Consider the following 16,691-nt stretch of genomic DNA (forward strand, 5'->3'; position numbering starts at 1 on the left):
AATAGATGTTTTATTTATTTTGCTAGTATCCTGACATGGCCATTTTGTTGAAACCCGATGTGTTCCCTGCACACGATTTTTTATTTATGGTAAATTGATCTCATTTATGTCGACATTCACTTCAAAGTTTGAATGATCTCATTTCTGTTGTTTTTTAATAAATATTTTTTAATAATAAGTCTTGATTTTATATAAATATGACGCAATTGAATTTTTCTAAACTCTCCACGAGCGAGGTGACTTAATATTATAAATGAGAAATAGCATGTCAAACTTTTACTCTCGATGTTTTTGCCATGGAGAAAACATTCCAACACAACAATATATATGTAGCATACAAGTTTATTGCAACATCTAAAAATATAAATTACCACAGACACAACAACAGAACAACTTGTAACCTGACGACAAGTTTTAGAAAACTGGACGGAATAAGTAAATGAGCTTTACTAGCACAATGTTGCAATACAACTTGTCATGGAGTCATATTAAGTACCTTTAACAAAATGACTTCTAAAACATCTTTTACAGACCAATACTATCACACAAAAAACACTACATGGTCCCAACATTTAAAAATAAAGGTGTTGACATTAACATTTTTATACTAACAGTATAGCACACAATGGGAAAACTATTATTACAGCATATTTGTCAAAATAATACATTCACATTTTTCAAAAAAATAATTGTAGTTGCTATGTTAATTTGAAACAATACGTGATCAGTGCTTCAGCTAGGTTCTAATTTGTCAAAAGGGCACATTCGTAGACATTGTCATATAAAACTTGGGGCATATCATGTTTTCACGTCGAGTCTGCACAGTCTTATCAGGGACACAGGCTAATATGGGACGAGATATTTTGCGCACGCTTTGTCCCATCTTTCCAGCGCGAGGATTTTTTTAATTAATTACAAACATATATGGCACAGGCTAATCTGGGATGACACCTTACGCACGTACACTAAACCCAGCTGGAGCAATACATGACAAATGGCATGCCAAGTTGTTTCCAATTACTGTAATTAATTAAACCTAGAGCGGTGCAACTGCACTGCTTCATTCTTTAAAATTTTCTTCGCAGATGATGCTAATGGTGGTGGAGAGAACAGAATGGAAGAAGATGCCTGCTTAGCAATCCGGGTGCTCTTGAACTGTTTTAATTGCAGCAATTCAACCATGAGCTCTGTGACATAATCTGAAAAAAGCATCAACAATTTATTTTTTACTACTTGGTTAAACTATGCACATTGAACAAATAAATAAAAATACACATATTATGCATAAAAAACAACAACAGTCAACTTAGTCAGTTTCACTGTTAGGTTTTTGTATATTATATATTAGAATGCCAATTTTCTATTTAGCTTAGAAGGACCATTACCATAATTGCAGGCCTCTTTGACAGGTTTCACGACATGGTGTCCCGCCTTGTACTTTGGATACGAAATCCTGTAGCGCTTTTCGCCGTTCTTCTTCTCTGCATGTTTCCTGTGCGCATTAGAAACGGAATGCAGGGCTGCCAGATGCAATCTGGATTACAAAAAATAGCCTTTAATCACAAATTATATCAACAATTACTATTTCATATAACAACAAGGCTTGTCACCATAGGATGACATATGCCCCCTTTTTCCAAATTTGTCTAAACCTAAACGCAAAGTGTTTTTCCACATTTTTCGAAACCTAAACGCAAAGTGTGACGGAATTTCAGACAGACAGTGCGATCACTATATGCCCACCTTCACGGGCATAAAAAGGAACTAAAATCATTTTCACAACTAATGCATATTCATTATGGACATATGCTCATGGGCACTTGATGGTTTATGGACTGCAAATGACAATGTTTATTAGTCAACTAGGATATTAATTTTACTCGAATTAAAGATCATATTTTTGGTTGTTAGAATTTCGGCAACCAATGCCGAATGTAAAAAAACCCAAACCGCATCATAATCAAATGTTGTTCTCATTAAACTTGCACAAATATTTACCAATCGTGTAGGAAATAAACTAATTTTTGCCTTAAAGTTGTAGTTTTATAAATTATTACCACTGGACTATGAAAGACAAAAACAACATGCCTGCGCTAGCTCTTCTGTAGATATTATATTAATCGATCACAATTCATACCTCTGTTTCATTGCTGCGTATGAAAAGCAGACAAATTTTGGCGCAAATTGGCAGACCACCTTGTGTTGAGCCTCCAGCATCGAGGTCTGTTCAGCTGGTGACAGCATGCGAATGTCAGAGAGAAGACGCTTGCTTCCGATGACCAACAGTAATTCCTTGTGCGCCTTCGAGCCTAAAGACAAGTAATAGTCCAACTTTCATGGCAACACATGTCATTGAACAAAATTTCATAATCATTTCATTTACATTAATCGGATGTTAAATATATAATCCGATAAATGTAAATGAAACAAGGGTTGTTTGTTAAACATGCATGCCCCCCATATGGGCTGTCCGTTGTAGTGGCAGCCATTGTGTGAATACGTTTTTTGTCACTGTGACCTTGACCTTTGACCTAGTGACCTGAAAATCAATAGGGGTCATCTGCGAGTCACGATCAATGTACCTATAAAGTGTCATGATCCTAGGCAAAAGCGTTCTTGAGTTATCATCCGAAAATCATTTAACTATTTCGGGTCACCGTGACCTTGACCTTTGACCTTGTGACCTCAAAATCAATAGGGGTCATCTGCGAGTCATGATCAATCTACCTATGACGTTTCATGATCCTAGGCATATGCGTCCTTGAGTTATCATCCGAAAACCATTTTACTATTTCGGGTCACCATAACCTTGACCTTTGACCTAGTGACCTCAAAATCAATAGGGGTCATCTGCGAGTCGTTATCAATCTACCCATTAAGTTTCATGATCCTAGGCGTATGCGTTCTTGAGTTATCATCCGGAAACCATTTTACTATTTGGGGTCACCGTGACCTTGACCTTTGACCTAGTGACCTCAAAATCAATAGGGGTCAACTGCAAGTCATGATGTGTTCTAAAAACACTGTATTATGTGAATTGAGAATAAGACATCAAACAGGGAATGGACACCATTTTGGTGATTTTCTCAAACAAAACTATTCATTTCATGATCTACATTTATTTTTGCAATATAGTATTAGTATCTTTAATTAAAGCTTTATACCGGTAAGCAATTTTCCATGACTATTTCATTAAAAATGGTTGTTTTTTTTTTTCATTTTAACTGTATTTTAAAACTGTGTCCATGCGCAGCATTATAGCTCATTTCATGAGGATTTGTTTTTTAATTAATAAAAAAATCAAGTTTTGAAGAAATCTATTTAAATGATGCCAGTATTTATGCAAGTATCTGTTTTAAATATAATTTGTCAAACTAAATAAATACAATATATAAAAAAAATATCCCAATTAAAATAATACAGTGTTTAAATTAAAAGAAAGCATAAAGACAAGAGACAAGAATAAAAGTGTAGATTGTTGTTCTTAATTAAAATGTTATTTATATTTTTTGCTGTTGTTCAAAATTAAAATGTTATTTATATTTTTTGCAATTTATTTCCTATTCTATTTATAAATACTGTTCTATCTACTAGTGCAGTATGTTGTATATTCAGTTGTTATGATTACTGCAGTCTGATAATCTGCTTGTTTTATTACTGTCTGTGCCAAATACAATTGATAACATTAGATCACTGATAACAATACTTGACTTTACAGAAACAAAGAGGACCATCTATTTTATGACACCAGCTTGATATATGGCAGCTGTAGGGTGGTAATACACCACATTCTGCCAACTTGGTGCCTTGTTGGCATGGTGATTTGCAAAAATTCAGCTAGTTTAGTGACCAACTTATTTTGTACAGAAACCACCTAATTGAAGCAACTTTATAAATAAAATATAAAAATGATAACCCGAAAAAAGCCTATTTAATTTTACACATATTATAATGCTGTCATTTATTTTCTACAAGATTTGTAACACAAAATTGTAAAATAAAGTAAACTTTGTATTCATAATAGTAAAACTACATGTTTTTCTTTTTTCCACTTCAGAAATTAATCAAACAACACATCTTTAGTACATTGAATGCTATAATGAAATCTCAAAATGGCTAAAGCCCATAAGGAGCAAAATGAGTTTATTACACTGAAAACTGTTTCCAATGCAATTAATGCATGTAACAATATTAATTTGAAAATATAACATTTATTCAGTCTTAAATTATAAGCCAGACATCCCAGGTCTGGTAAGATTTTATTTGGGTTTCTAGAAATTAATAATTTATATAGTCAGGCTATTGGATTTTTCTCCTGTTTCTAATATAGAACAATGATTTTGGCTAAATATATTACCCTGAAGACTGAAATTGAACTGTTATTTAAATTATCATGGCACTACCAGTAGCCTAAATAGCCATCAGCTACTAAGTACTAGAATCAGTTGCTGTTCAATTTATGAAAACACAAAAAAATCGATTGTAGGACATAAGCCCCCCAGGACAAAACCCCCCCAATGAAAAAATGAACATTTGGACAATTGCCCCCTAGTAGTAATAACAGGTAGGATATAAGCCCCCCAGTGCTTATTTTGCATCTGGATATTTGCCCCCCAGTGCTTATTTTAGGAGTGGACATTTGCCCCCCAGTGCTAATACCATATGTTGTTTCCATTAGACTAGTATATCTCTGTATTTGGATTCAGTATTATTTCATATCTCATAAATATATAATCATAGAAACTTGGATCATTATAATTCGAAATAAAAAAGGTCCAGAAACTCACTTTAATTGCCTAATCTTAGGTAAAACAAACATCTTAAAGAATTTGAATTGTTTTTTAATTAATCAATCAAAAGGATTATCAGCTTGTTAAAGGTGTTACATGTGGCTTTGATCATATACTTGTTAATGAAAATTAAAGGCTTCTGTATTTAATAAATCAAAAGGATTAAAAGGAAGTGATAATTGGACATGATTATCTGCTCAATCGAGTAATGTCGTTTAAAATTAGGCACTGGGGGGCAAATGTCCACTTCTAAAATAAGCACTGGGGGGCAAATGTCCAGATGCAAAATAAGCACTGGGGGGCTTATGTCCTACCTGTCATTTCTTCTGGGGGGCAATTGTCCAAATGTTTATTTTTTCATTGGGGGGGTTTTGTCCTGGGGGGCTTATGTCTGGATCCCAAAAAAATCAAGATGCATTTTATGATTCACACTACATGAAGAATAAATGGTATATAAGTAATAAAACACCTGTCGGCTACTAATTCAAATTTCTTTTTTATTCTTTTAACAGTTAAATGGCACACTATTTCTAACTTATCATCTCTTTTTTATCCCCACGCTTTTTGAAAAAAAGGTGGGGATATTGTGGTTATCTCCGCCGTCCGTCCGTCTGTCTGTCCGTCCGTCCTGGCCACTATCTCCTCCTACACTAAAAGCACTAGAACCTTGAAACTTACACACATGGTAGCTATGAGCATATGTGCGACCCTGCACTATTTGGAATTTTGATCTGACCCCTGGGTCAAAAGTTATAGTGGTTGGGGTGGGGCCGCGTCAGAAATTATCACTCATTTTTTTAGGTTATTTTACATTTACTTCTTTATTTCTACACCGATTCACTTCAAATTGATACTGGACCTCTCTTATGACAATACGGTCAATCTCAACCATGCATGGCCCCATTCCCAACCCTGGGGCGCCCCGCCCACGTAGGCCACACCCACCAAAAATTTCCATTTACTATAATTTTTTCATTTCTACACGGATTCACTTCAAATTGATACTGAACTTTTGTTATGACATTAGGGTCAATCTCAACTATGCATGGCCCCAATCCCAACCCTGGGGCGCCCGCCCACATAGGCCACACCCACCAAAAAATTCCATTTACTATAATTTTTTCATTTCTACACGGATTCACTTCAAATTGATACTGAACTTCTCTTATGACATTAGGGTCAATCTCAACTATGCATGGCCCCATAACCAACCCTGGGGCCCCGCCCACATAGACCACACCCACCCAAAATTGCCTTTACTATAATTTCTTCATTTCTACACCGATTCACTTCAAATTGATATTGAACTTCTCTTATGACAATACAGTCAATCTCAACTATGCATGGCCCCATTACCAACCCTGGGGCGCCCCGCCCACATAGACCACACCCACCCAAAATTGCCTTTAACTATAATTTCTTCATTTCTACACCGATTCACTTCAAATTGATACTGAACCTCTCTTATGACAATACGGTCAATCTCAACTATGCATGGCCCCATTACCAACCCTGGGGCCCCGCCCACATAGACCACACCCGCCCAAAATTGCCTTTTACTATAATTTCTTCATTTCTACACCGATTCACTTCAAATTGATACTGAACTTCTCTTATGACAATACGGTCAATCTCAACTATGCATGGCACAATTACCAACCCTGGGGCGCCCTGCCCACATATGTCACACCCACCCAAAATTGCCTTTTACTATAACTTCTTCATTTCTACACCAATTCACTTCTAATTGATGATGAACTTCTCTTATGACAATACGGTCAATCTCAGCTATGCATGGCCCCATTACCAACCCTGGGGCACACCTAGGTCAAACATTCGGTGTGGGGATACGCGTCGGCCTCTGCCGCGCCATTTCTAGTCTAAACCAGCATTAATACATTATTGGAAGTCTGAATGTATTTACTAAAAAGTCCTTGCGTTTTCACATTTTAAACAATAAAAAGATAAGCAACACATTATTAATTGAATTTTTGGTAAATAGGTAGAAAATATGGCTTGTCAGCAACTGCTTTACATTAGAACTTGAGCTAAATTAACCGTGGTGGAAAACAGTAAGAGGTCACGGTGGTGTAGTGGATGCGGTGTCCGTCTAGCGATCGGGAGTTCCTGGGTTCGCTCCCTACTCAGGGAGCTTTCTCATTATCTCCTCCATAGACACCAAGTACTGGTTCTTCCCAGGAAATGGACTCAACAGTGTCCACTGCTTAAAATGCTAATTGTGTCGACTAGCAGTATATTTAGATAGATACACATTTGTATTAAGATCGAAATGTGTCGATTTCAAACTGATGCCTGTCAAAACACTTACAATAAATAATTAGATCTTGCCGTACTGCCAAAGTCAGTTTGGTTACTAGCTGCCAACTATTCTAACTACATACAATGATTTTTAATTCAAAAGTATTTTTTACATTGTCAGTGTTTGAGCTTTTTGAACTAACATAGAACTTGTGGTATTAAGATGCATATCTGATCATTGACCTTATTAATTAAGTTCTTACCGTTTTGCGATTTCTCTTGGCAAAAGCACCATAGTTGTCACGTTTCCGTTTGGGGGCTCCTAACTCGTCTGGCCTTAGGGCTTTCGGCTGTAATGCCTTGAAGTTGTCCGTGTCAGGGAACAAAGTTGGCACTGCATCAGGATGCAGCGACAGTCTCATCCCAAAGCCCGCACTCGCCATCACACTCGGGGGGGGGGGGGGGGGTGGACAAAGCACTTATCCTCAAAATGTTTTATGCAGAGTTTTGCATATTTGCTTGGCGTAAAGTCCACCACCTTTCCGTCGATAATCCTTCGTGAATTCACGGCTAGAATCCATTTCCGCTTAATACTTTCGTCCTTTGAGAAGCCGAAGAATCCTTTCTTCTCCGTTTGCTTTTCAGAACGAGCATTGCAGCCAAACGCTGCACAATGAACCATCTTATAAATCAGTGAATCCTCAATGTCATGTAGAAGTTCGACTCGTAATCAACACAAAAGAGATTATAAATTAAGTATATGCAAGTGAATGATCAACACAGTCTTGTAATCCTTGAAGTTTTGAGGGAAATTTGCATGCTTCAGTGCATACTGTACATAACATGGGAATATTCGTCATGCGCAGTGGTGCACACATACGTCATCGGGGTAAAATAGCGGCGGAAATTGCCGAACGCGTTACGGAAATTCCCGATCATCAAAATCATCGTTTTTTTAGCTCTAACTTTTTTTTTTAATTTTATTTTTTTACTTTGTTGTTATAATATGGTATTACTTTATAAAATATGAACAGTTAAGCAGATTTCTTCTGTTGACCTTTAACAAACATGTACGAACAAGTCACAATAATATTTTATAATGTGAATATCGTTATTGTTCCTTTTCTTAAGCATGCATGAATACCACAATGTTTTTTAATGTAATATTCTTTCATTTTGTATTGTTGTTGTATTCGGTATGACAGTATATATGCTTAATATTCATATCATATGATATTGTATAAATATATAATTACGATATACAAATAATCGGAGAAGCTCATTTGATTGACAGCAGGTGAGTGTTCGATTGAATACATGTAATCTGTATTTGTGTGCAATCATGTCATTTACATAATTGTCAGTTAGAGGAACATTTCTAACTTGCACACGAAGTTTTACAACCAAGTTTGATTTATTCGAGTAATATAAAACAGGAACACATTCGATGAATGTAATTCATTGCGCTTCCGAACAAACAATTAAACCCACACAACACGTATACAGACGTCATACATTGCCGTTTGTGGCACCTTCAACTTTAAATAATCCTTGCAATGTGTCCCTATAGATACCACCTTCGTCAACAACAAGATCATAATGTTGTCATGCAACTGCAATGCCTTTATATGGCGGATGTCACCACCACACTCCATGGGCGCGTAATAAGTTCAAAATACGAGCACAACAACATGTTTTAATGCCACTTGTATGTTATCTGAAGGCTGCTGTAGCAACTTCTAAAATACATATACTTCAATATACGAAGAAAACCACGTTACTAAGTGCTTTATTCTCCGTCTCGCTTTTACGCATTGATATATAGGGTTTATAGGAGAGAAACAGTAAGGTACTGCAATATCCATTAATTTTATATCGCCATCTACATAAACAAGAATAATCACTATTTCCATACTCGCCGTAACCTGAATTAAAGTATATTTACCCGTGATGGAAACGAATACCGATTTTGGTATTCGAATATTCGGCCATCTTCCAAACGAACATTCGGATATTCGGTCAACATCTGTTGGAAAAAATGAACAAAATCAACTTTGTGTACTGTACCATTACTCCATGAATTCTACTTTCGTTTTTTTTTCGGTTTTCGGAAATTCCCCGGAAGTGACTTAATACTGACACAGCGTTGCCGTCGCTAATGAATGACAAAAACTGTTTTTAATCATTTAATATTGTAAATCAACAATAGAACGAGAGACATATTATTTACATGACGACAAAACAACAACATGAAAAAACAGTAAGATCTAAAAATAATTTAAGCTGAACTGAAACGTATTATTGACATAGCGAACACATTCATACAAAATCAAATTATTTTACGACTGCAACAATTAAATAACAACCCATTACTTAGTTAACTGGTTTTATAATACTATGTCATCATATTTTGCTTTCAAATACCGATTACGTGAATATAAAACAACATATTATAAAGTATACAACAACATATCTATTTAGTATAAAAAGTAATTGAAGTGTGGAATTGAATGGCCGCAGCGGTACAGAAAAAACAGCCAGTGGTAACCACGGTATCAAGGTTGGCTGTCATACGTGACCCGGATTGTCTTGAAAAATTATGTCTACCGGAGGTGGATGAGCGCCCGTTAAATTACCAATGTGAAGTTACGCCATTAGCAGCAACACCGATGCCCAATTAAAAAATGTTTCAGGAGCGACGAACTAGGAAAACCATTCACTGGACTGGGCTAAACCTAGTTCTACCAATCGCTCGACAGACACTATAACACACGATACCACTTATCGCTCCACCAGCGATTCTACACTTTTTTGGAGTCCGACATTTACACACTTTATAACTCGGACAGCGATTGATTAGACACTTTAAATTCGGACAATTATACCACTTATCGCTCCACCAGCGATTTCACACTTTTAAAACACGTATTACTCGGACCAACACAATAATACCACTAATCGCTCAACCAGTGATTTCACACTTTTTAGGTCCGATATTTACACACTTTTAAACTCGGTCCATAATACTATTTATCGCTACACCAGCGATTTCACACTTTAACACACTTTATAACTATCGCTACACCTGCGATTTCACACTTTTACACACTTTATAACTATCGCTACACCAGCGATTTCACACTTTTTACACACTATAACTCGGACCAACGGTTACACACTTTAAAAAACGGACCTTTAAACATAAAGTTTTTGCCCCACGGTATTGCTACTATGTTATAAACTTAAGGCTATAATTTCTTTGACGTATCCGGAAGGACCCGCTGATGGTTCACAGTAGCGCAGAGTCCATTCGTGCAAATGTGTCAAGTCATTGTCTTTAAGGTTAGCCTTAAGAGATATATGTTTAAGAATAAGTAGGCATTTACCCGAAAGAAAACGTTAATGTTACAAGTAACGCAGAATCCATCCAAGCAAATGTGTTAAGTCAATGTCGTTAAGGTTAGCTTTAAGAGATATATGTTTAAGAATAAGTAGGAATTTACCCGAAAGAAAACGCTAATGTTACAAGTAACGCAGAATCCATCCAAGCAAATGTGTTAAGTCAATGTCGTTAAGGTTAGCTTTAAGAGATATATGTTTTAAAATAAGTCGGCATGCCCATCCGACCCCGGCAAACAGAATTTTCCGCACTGCGACAGGAAAGCAAACACAATTAAAAAAAACACGTGACAATAACATAAGTAGACGTATTAAAAATGAGATATTCAAAACGCAACATAATGAATGTTTGTATACGTGGATCACCACAAGAAGCCATAATACTTGGCAAGTATACACCCGACAGATATTAATCAGTTTAAGCAATGAAGAAGTTCAAAGCACTGTGTCACATTGCCCGCAAACACAAATAAAAATACACATATGACAATAGCATAAGTAGACATATTAATATGAGATATTAAAAAGGCAACATAATGAATGTTTGCATACGTGGATCTTCACAAGAAGCCATAATACTTGGCAATTATACACACGACAGATATTAATCAGTTCAAGCAATGAAGAGGTGCCAAGCACTGTGTCACACTGCCCGTCGATATGCGTCCTTTATGTACCGGACCGAACGGTGGACCTAGAACGATCGTGTGAGGGTATTGCTTGCCCCGGCACCGCAATGTGCTTGGATTGCAGCCCCCAGACTTTAGGAGCCCGCCAGAAGCCGGTGGATTTGTACTTGAAATAGAAGACTTGTCGGCAGTATCATAGAACGAACAATTTGAGTCGCTAGTGTTAAGAGATATGGCACTAAACCATAGTAGATAATATGCAACTGTGTAAAGCTGTATACTGAAAATGAGAATCGGGGTGCGGTGGGTGTTTTTTTTTTCAATGTGAACGTTCAAACTGATAGTTTGCAAAAGAAGGAGATGACGAGTAATCACTTGATACGGAAATTGCGTAAGCTTATATTTATAGCTAATTCATTCGATCCGTACATAACGAAAACGACTGAAGTATACAACAACATATCTATTTAGTATAAAAAGTAACAAGGGCTTTTTGTAAAACATGCATGCCCCCCCATATGGGCTGTCAGTTGTAATGGCAACCATTGTGATTATGTTTAATGTCACTGTGACCTTGACCTTTTACCTAGTGACCTGAAAATCAATAGGGGTCATATGCCAGTCATGATCAATGTCCCTATGAAGTTTCATGATCCTAGGCGTAAGCATTCTTGAATTATCATCCGGAAACCATTTTACTGTTTCAAGTCACTGTGACCTTGACCTTTGACCTAGTGGCCTGAAAATCTATAGGGGTAATCTACCAGTCATGATCAATATACCTATGAAGTTTCATGATCCTAGGCGTAAGTATTGTTGAGTTATCATCCGGAAACCATTTTTTCTATTTCGAGTCACTGTGACCCTGACCTTTAACCTAGTGACATAAAAATCAATAGGGGCAATCTGCCAGTCACGATCAATTTACCTATGAAGTTTCATTAACCTAGGCCTAAGCGTTCTTGAGTTATCATCTGAAAACCATCTGGTTGGGACGGAGACCCCACCCATCAGTACATAATATAATCTGCAAATGTGGTCCTAAACTGCATCCAAGAACGAGTCACTGTGACCTTGACCTTTGACCTAGTGACCTCAAAATCAATAGGGGTCATCTGCCAGTCATGATCAATTTACCTATGAAGTTTCATGATCCTAGGCGTAAGCATTCTTGAGTTATCCTCCGGAAACCATCTGGTGGACGGACATACGAACGGACGGACCGACATGTGCAAAACAATATACCCCCCTCTTCTTCGAAGGGGGGCTTAATCAATTAAATTTCTGTGAAAATTTAATGAACATCTGAACTTTTCATCATATAATAAACTGTGTACAAAAAAACTAAGGAGGATCTGATTTCTGTGACCATACGCAATTTTGCCAATTGTAAGAACAACCCTTTTTTTTTAAATCACCCCTGTTATCCAATGCAAAAATACCCATGTGAAATAACAATATGCATAATGTATGCAATAACTGTATTTTTAACTACTTCATGTAGAATGACCCATTGGTAGAATTGAACCCTGCTAGAATTACCCCAAAGAATTATCCACGAAGATATTACTTTTATGTTTTATGTTTAACCCATTTTTGCCTAGTGGACTCTCCCATCCTTCTAAACTGGATCAATTTATTTCCAAAATTAGGAATGTCTAGTATATTTATTTCTATATTTAGAATATTTCTTTCAGAAATTCCTTTAAGCAAATAGCGCAGACCCAGATGAGATGCCTCATCATTCGGCGTCTCATCTGGGTCTACGCTGTTTGCCAAGGCATTTTTTCTAGACGCTAGGCATAAATGGGTTTATGTTAACTGATATAGAATTATTAAATATTTCATAACCAGATGTAGAATAAGGCTTATGTTAAATTTAGTCACTTTAAATATTTTTCTTAAATAAAAATGGCCTTTTGGTTCTTCATGAGAAAACGATACTTTTAACAAGGGCTGTTTGTAAAACATGCATGCCCCCCATATGGGCTGTCCGTTGTAGTGACAGCCATTGTGTGAATACGTTTTTTGTCCCTGTGACCTTGACCTTTGACCTTGTGACCTGAAAATCAATAGGGGTCATCTGCGAGTCATGATCAATGTACCTATGAAGTGTCATGATCCTAGGCAAAAGCGTTCTTTAGTTATCATCATCTGGAAACAATTTTACTGTTTCGGGTCACCGTACCCTTGACCTTTGACCTAGTGATCTGAAAATCAAATAGGGTCATCTGCGAGTCATGATCAATGTACCTTTGAAGTTTCATGATCCTAGGCGTAGGTGTTCTTGAGTTATCATCCGGTAACCATTTAACTATTTCGGGTCACCGTGACCTTGACCTTTGACCTAGTGACCTCAAAATCAATAGGGGTCATCTGCGAGTCATGATCAATCTACCCATGAAATTTTATGATCCTAGGCATATGTGTTCTTGAGTTATCATCCGGAAACCATTTTACTATTTCGGGTCACCGTGACCTTGCCGTAGTGACCTTCTGACCTAAAAATCAATAGGGGTCATCTGCGAGTCATGATCTATCTACCTGTGAAGTTTCATGATCCTAGGCATATGCGTTCGTCATGATAAATCTACCTATGAAGTTTCATGATCCTAGGCATAAGTGTTCTTGAGTTATCATCTGGAAACCATTTTATTATTTCGGGTCACCATGACCTTGACCTTTGACCTAGTGACCTCAAAATAAATAGGGGTCATCTGCGAGTCATGATCTATCTACCTATGAAGTGTCATGATCCTAGGCCTAAGCGTTCTTTAGTTATCATCCGGAAACCACCTGGTGGACTGACCGACAGACATGTGCAAAGCAATATACCCCCTCTTCTTCGAAGGGGGGCATAAAAATGTTGAAATTACTTTCAATTAATATGACCCGCCCTCTGGGTAAACGGTGCTTAATGCATATGCAGTAAGAAGTCATCACAGAGTAGCCTTTGCAGTCTGCCCTGGCTAATATGGGATTTCCGCTTTTATGGAATTTCTTATTTAAAGGAATTCTCTTCTAAATTTAAATCCAATAAAGGCGGAAAGTGTCATCCTTCTATTAGCCTGTGCAGTCACAGGTTAGATATCAAACACTTCATACACATGCATTAAGCCCCGTTTTCCTTGAGCACATCTCATGTTTCAACATTTCTGACAACCGAGTTAAGGTGTGTTGCACATACCTCCATCTGGTGTCACTAGTTCCACTACAGCCCTTTCCCCAAAGTCAACCTCGTTCTTTGCCAGTACGCGAAATTCATATGTCTCCCCTTGATCTGAAAGTAGGCAAAACTCGCAACATTATCCATCAATATTTCTACAATATGCACATTTTCATTTATAATTAACTTTGGCAGTCGAAAACAAAGCCATGTTTGCAACAATGGTTATTTAACCCTTTACCACTTATATACGTATTTTGACACATTTGTAGTCCCTTAAAAAGTTACTTTTAATTAAATATCTTTCTTACTAAATTCAAGTTTTAAAGGCTTCATTTCCAACCCTTAGTTACTGATGAGCAGCAAACAGCATTAAACCTGAACAGATTGCAAGCTACACTCAGGCTGTACTAGTTTTATGCTGGTTGCAAAAGCCATTTTCACTTTGCTTCTTATATAATGGGGGAAAGGGTTAAACGTATCAAGTTTTGCTTGATTGCATGAAAACCCGTGTGCAAATATAGACACTCTTGAGACAGCCTCAAAGGTAGAATCTGTTCTTGGTGTCTTTGTAGCCGAAGAACCCTTCCCAAGTGAGGATCAAAACCGAGACCTCCTTTTTCATTCTCACAGGCCCATAGAAATCTGTTAAAAGAAGTGACTGTACAAAATAGGTCACAACTTTATTTGATTGTCACAAACATAAATAGATTGAACAGATTGGAAATCGATCGAAGGCCATTTACATTAATTCTTTTTTACTCATTGACAGCACTAACTTTACCATTCTCATGAATAAAGAATGTTTGCAAAATTATGAGATAAAAAATTTAAGTAGATGCGCAAAACTTTTAACATAAATTTTCCTGCAAGCAAAATCTTTCAGTATTTGAAATTTTGCTTGTCCTTTGATCATTCAGACTTAGTAATGAATGTGGCTTTAGTACATATAATTGTGCCAAAGAATTTTTATTGATAATTTTTAATCTGCATGTTTAGAAAGATACTGCTATAAGGTGTAAGCAATTATTATATTAATGAGAGTAAATATTCATTGGCTGTATATAATAATTATAGCCTACTTAAATGTACAGGTAAAAAACTAAACAACTTAACACAAGTGAATGTAATTAGAAACAAACATACATGTGATTCTAGCATGACTCAGTACCTTAATGTTTGAAAAGGAGATTTTCATTCTGATAAAATCATGAAAGACAACATTATAAATTGAAAACAGAATTAAGAACAAATCTTCCATTATACAAATTCTGATGCTCTATCTCTTTTCAGTTTCAACTGAAAGATGTGACATATGTTTTTACGGACATGTGTTTTTACGCATTTTTTATTTTTCTTCATCCCAGACAATGTCGACATAAAAATCTTAAAATCTTTGCCGAGCTTCCGCATTAACTGACATCTTTTAACACATGACTATAAATAACATGCAGTAACAGTTCCCTCCATCACACTGATAAAACCCAGTGTTAGTTCTCTAAAGTCCGAGATATGATCTCACCACCCCATCCCCAACACCTGCCGTTCAAGCGGCCTGCTCAGGGCCTCATCTAAATAAACCCAGCATATCAACCCATCAGCATCTACAGACTGACTTTTCCATAAATTATTTGCTTTATATCTGTAATTCTGATATCATTTTACCAGAAAAATAACTGACAATTTGAGTGCATGCCAGAAATCGGAGTGAAGTTTTGAAATTTATCTGTTTGTACAAAGTTTTGAGAAGAGGGTTATATGTTTTAAGTTTGTGGAATAATTTTTTGTTAGCCTGGGCTTATCAGCAGGAAGATTCATAACCATGGTAACCACTCATCATTAATGCTCCTCAGAACTAATTTAAATCTCATCATTAATGCCACTGAACTTTGAATGTTCTTTTTGATATAGGGGAATGGGAAATAGCATCTTGAATAGAGATTCAGTTGAAATGCTTCAGTGCAGCAAAGAAAAAGCATTTTTCAAACACACACTTTCATGGAAAGTCAAGTAATCAAGACCCACTCATCAATTAGTCATGCTAATTCACCTATTCTGTTAATCTCATTAAGATTTCTTCTTTTTCCAAGCAGCCCAGTTTGAGTTTAAACAAATAAAATTACACCTTACAGTTACAGTGGTTGAACAGACTTAAAAGGAGCCTTTCAAATATTATTACCACAATAACGTTCTTTTCTGGTAAAACAAGCCTGTTTGTAAAACATGCATGCCCCCCATATGGGCTGTCAGTTGTAGTGGCAGCCATTGTGTGAATACGTTTTTTGTCACCGTGACCTTGACCTTTGACCTAATGGAAGTTATCATCCGGAAACCATTGTACTATTTCGAGTCACTGTGACCTTGACCTTTGACCTAGTGACCTGAAAATCAATAGGAGTCATCTGCCAGTCATGATCAATGTACCTATGAAGTTTCATGATCCTAGGC

General features: G+C 36.7%; 1 protein-coding gene across 1 annotated transcript in view; it reads right to left on the reverse strand.

Moving 5' to 3' along the window:
* Positions 1-326: 326 nt before the first annotated feature.
* The window catches only part of LOC127868390 (phospholipase DDHD2-like), a 77,885-nt gene continuing 61,520 nt past the window's right edge, over positions 327-16,691 (reverse strand). Inside the window, exons 21-24 of the transcript XR_008044108.1 lie at positions 7,313-14,357; positions 2,138-2,309; positions 1,386-1,534; positions 327-1,199 (exon numbers count right to left, since the gene is read on the reverse strand). The gene's annotated coding sequence lies outside the window, so the exon portion shown is untranslated. The remainder of the gene's footprint in view (positions 1,200-1,385; positions 1,535-2,137; positions 2,310-7,312; positions 14,358-16,691) is intronic.

Source organism: Dreissena polymorpha, chromosome 2 (genome assembly GCF_020536995.1).
Source record: "Dreissena polymorpha isolate Duluth1 chromosome 2, UMN_Dpol_1.0, whole genome shotgun sequence".
NCBI lineage: Eukaryota > Metazoa > Mollusca > Bivalvia > Myida > Dreissenidae > Dreissena > Dreissena polymorpha.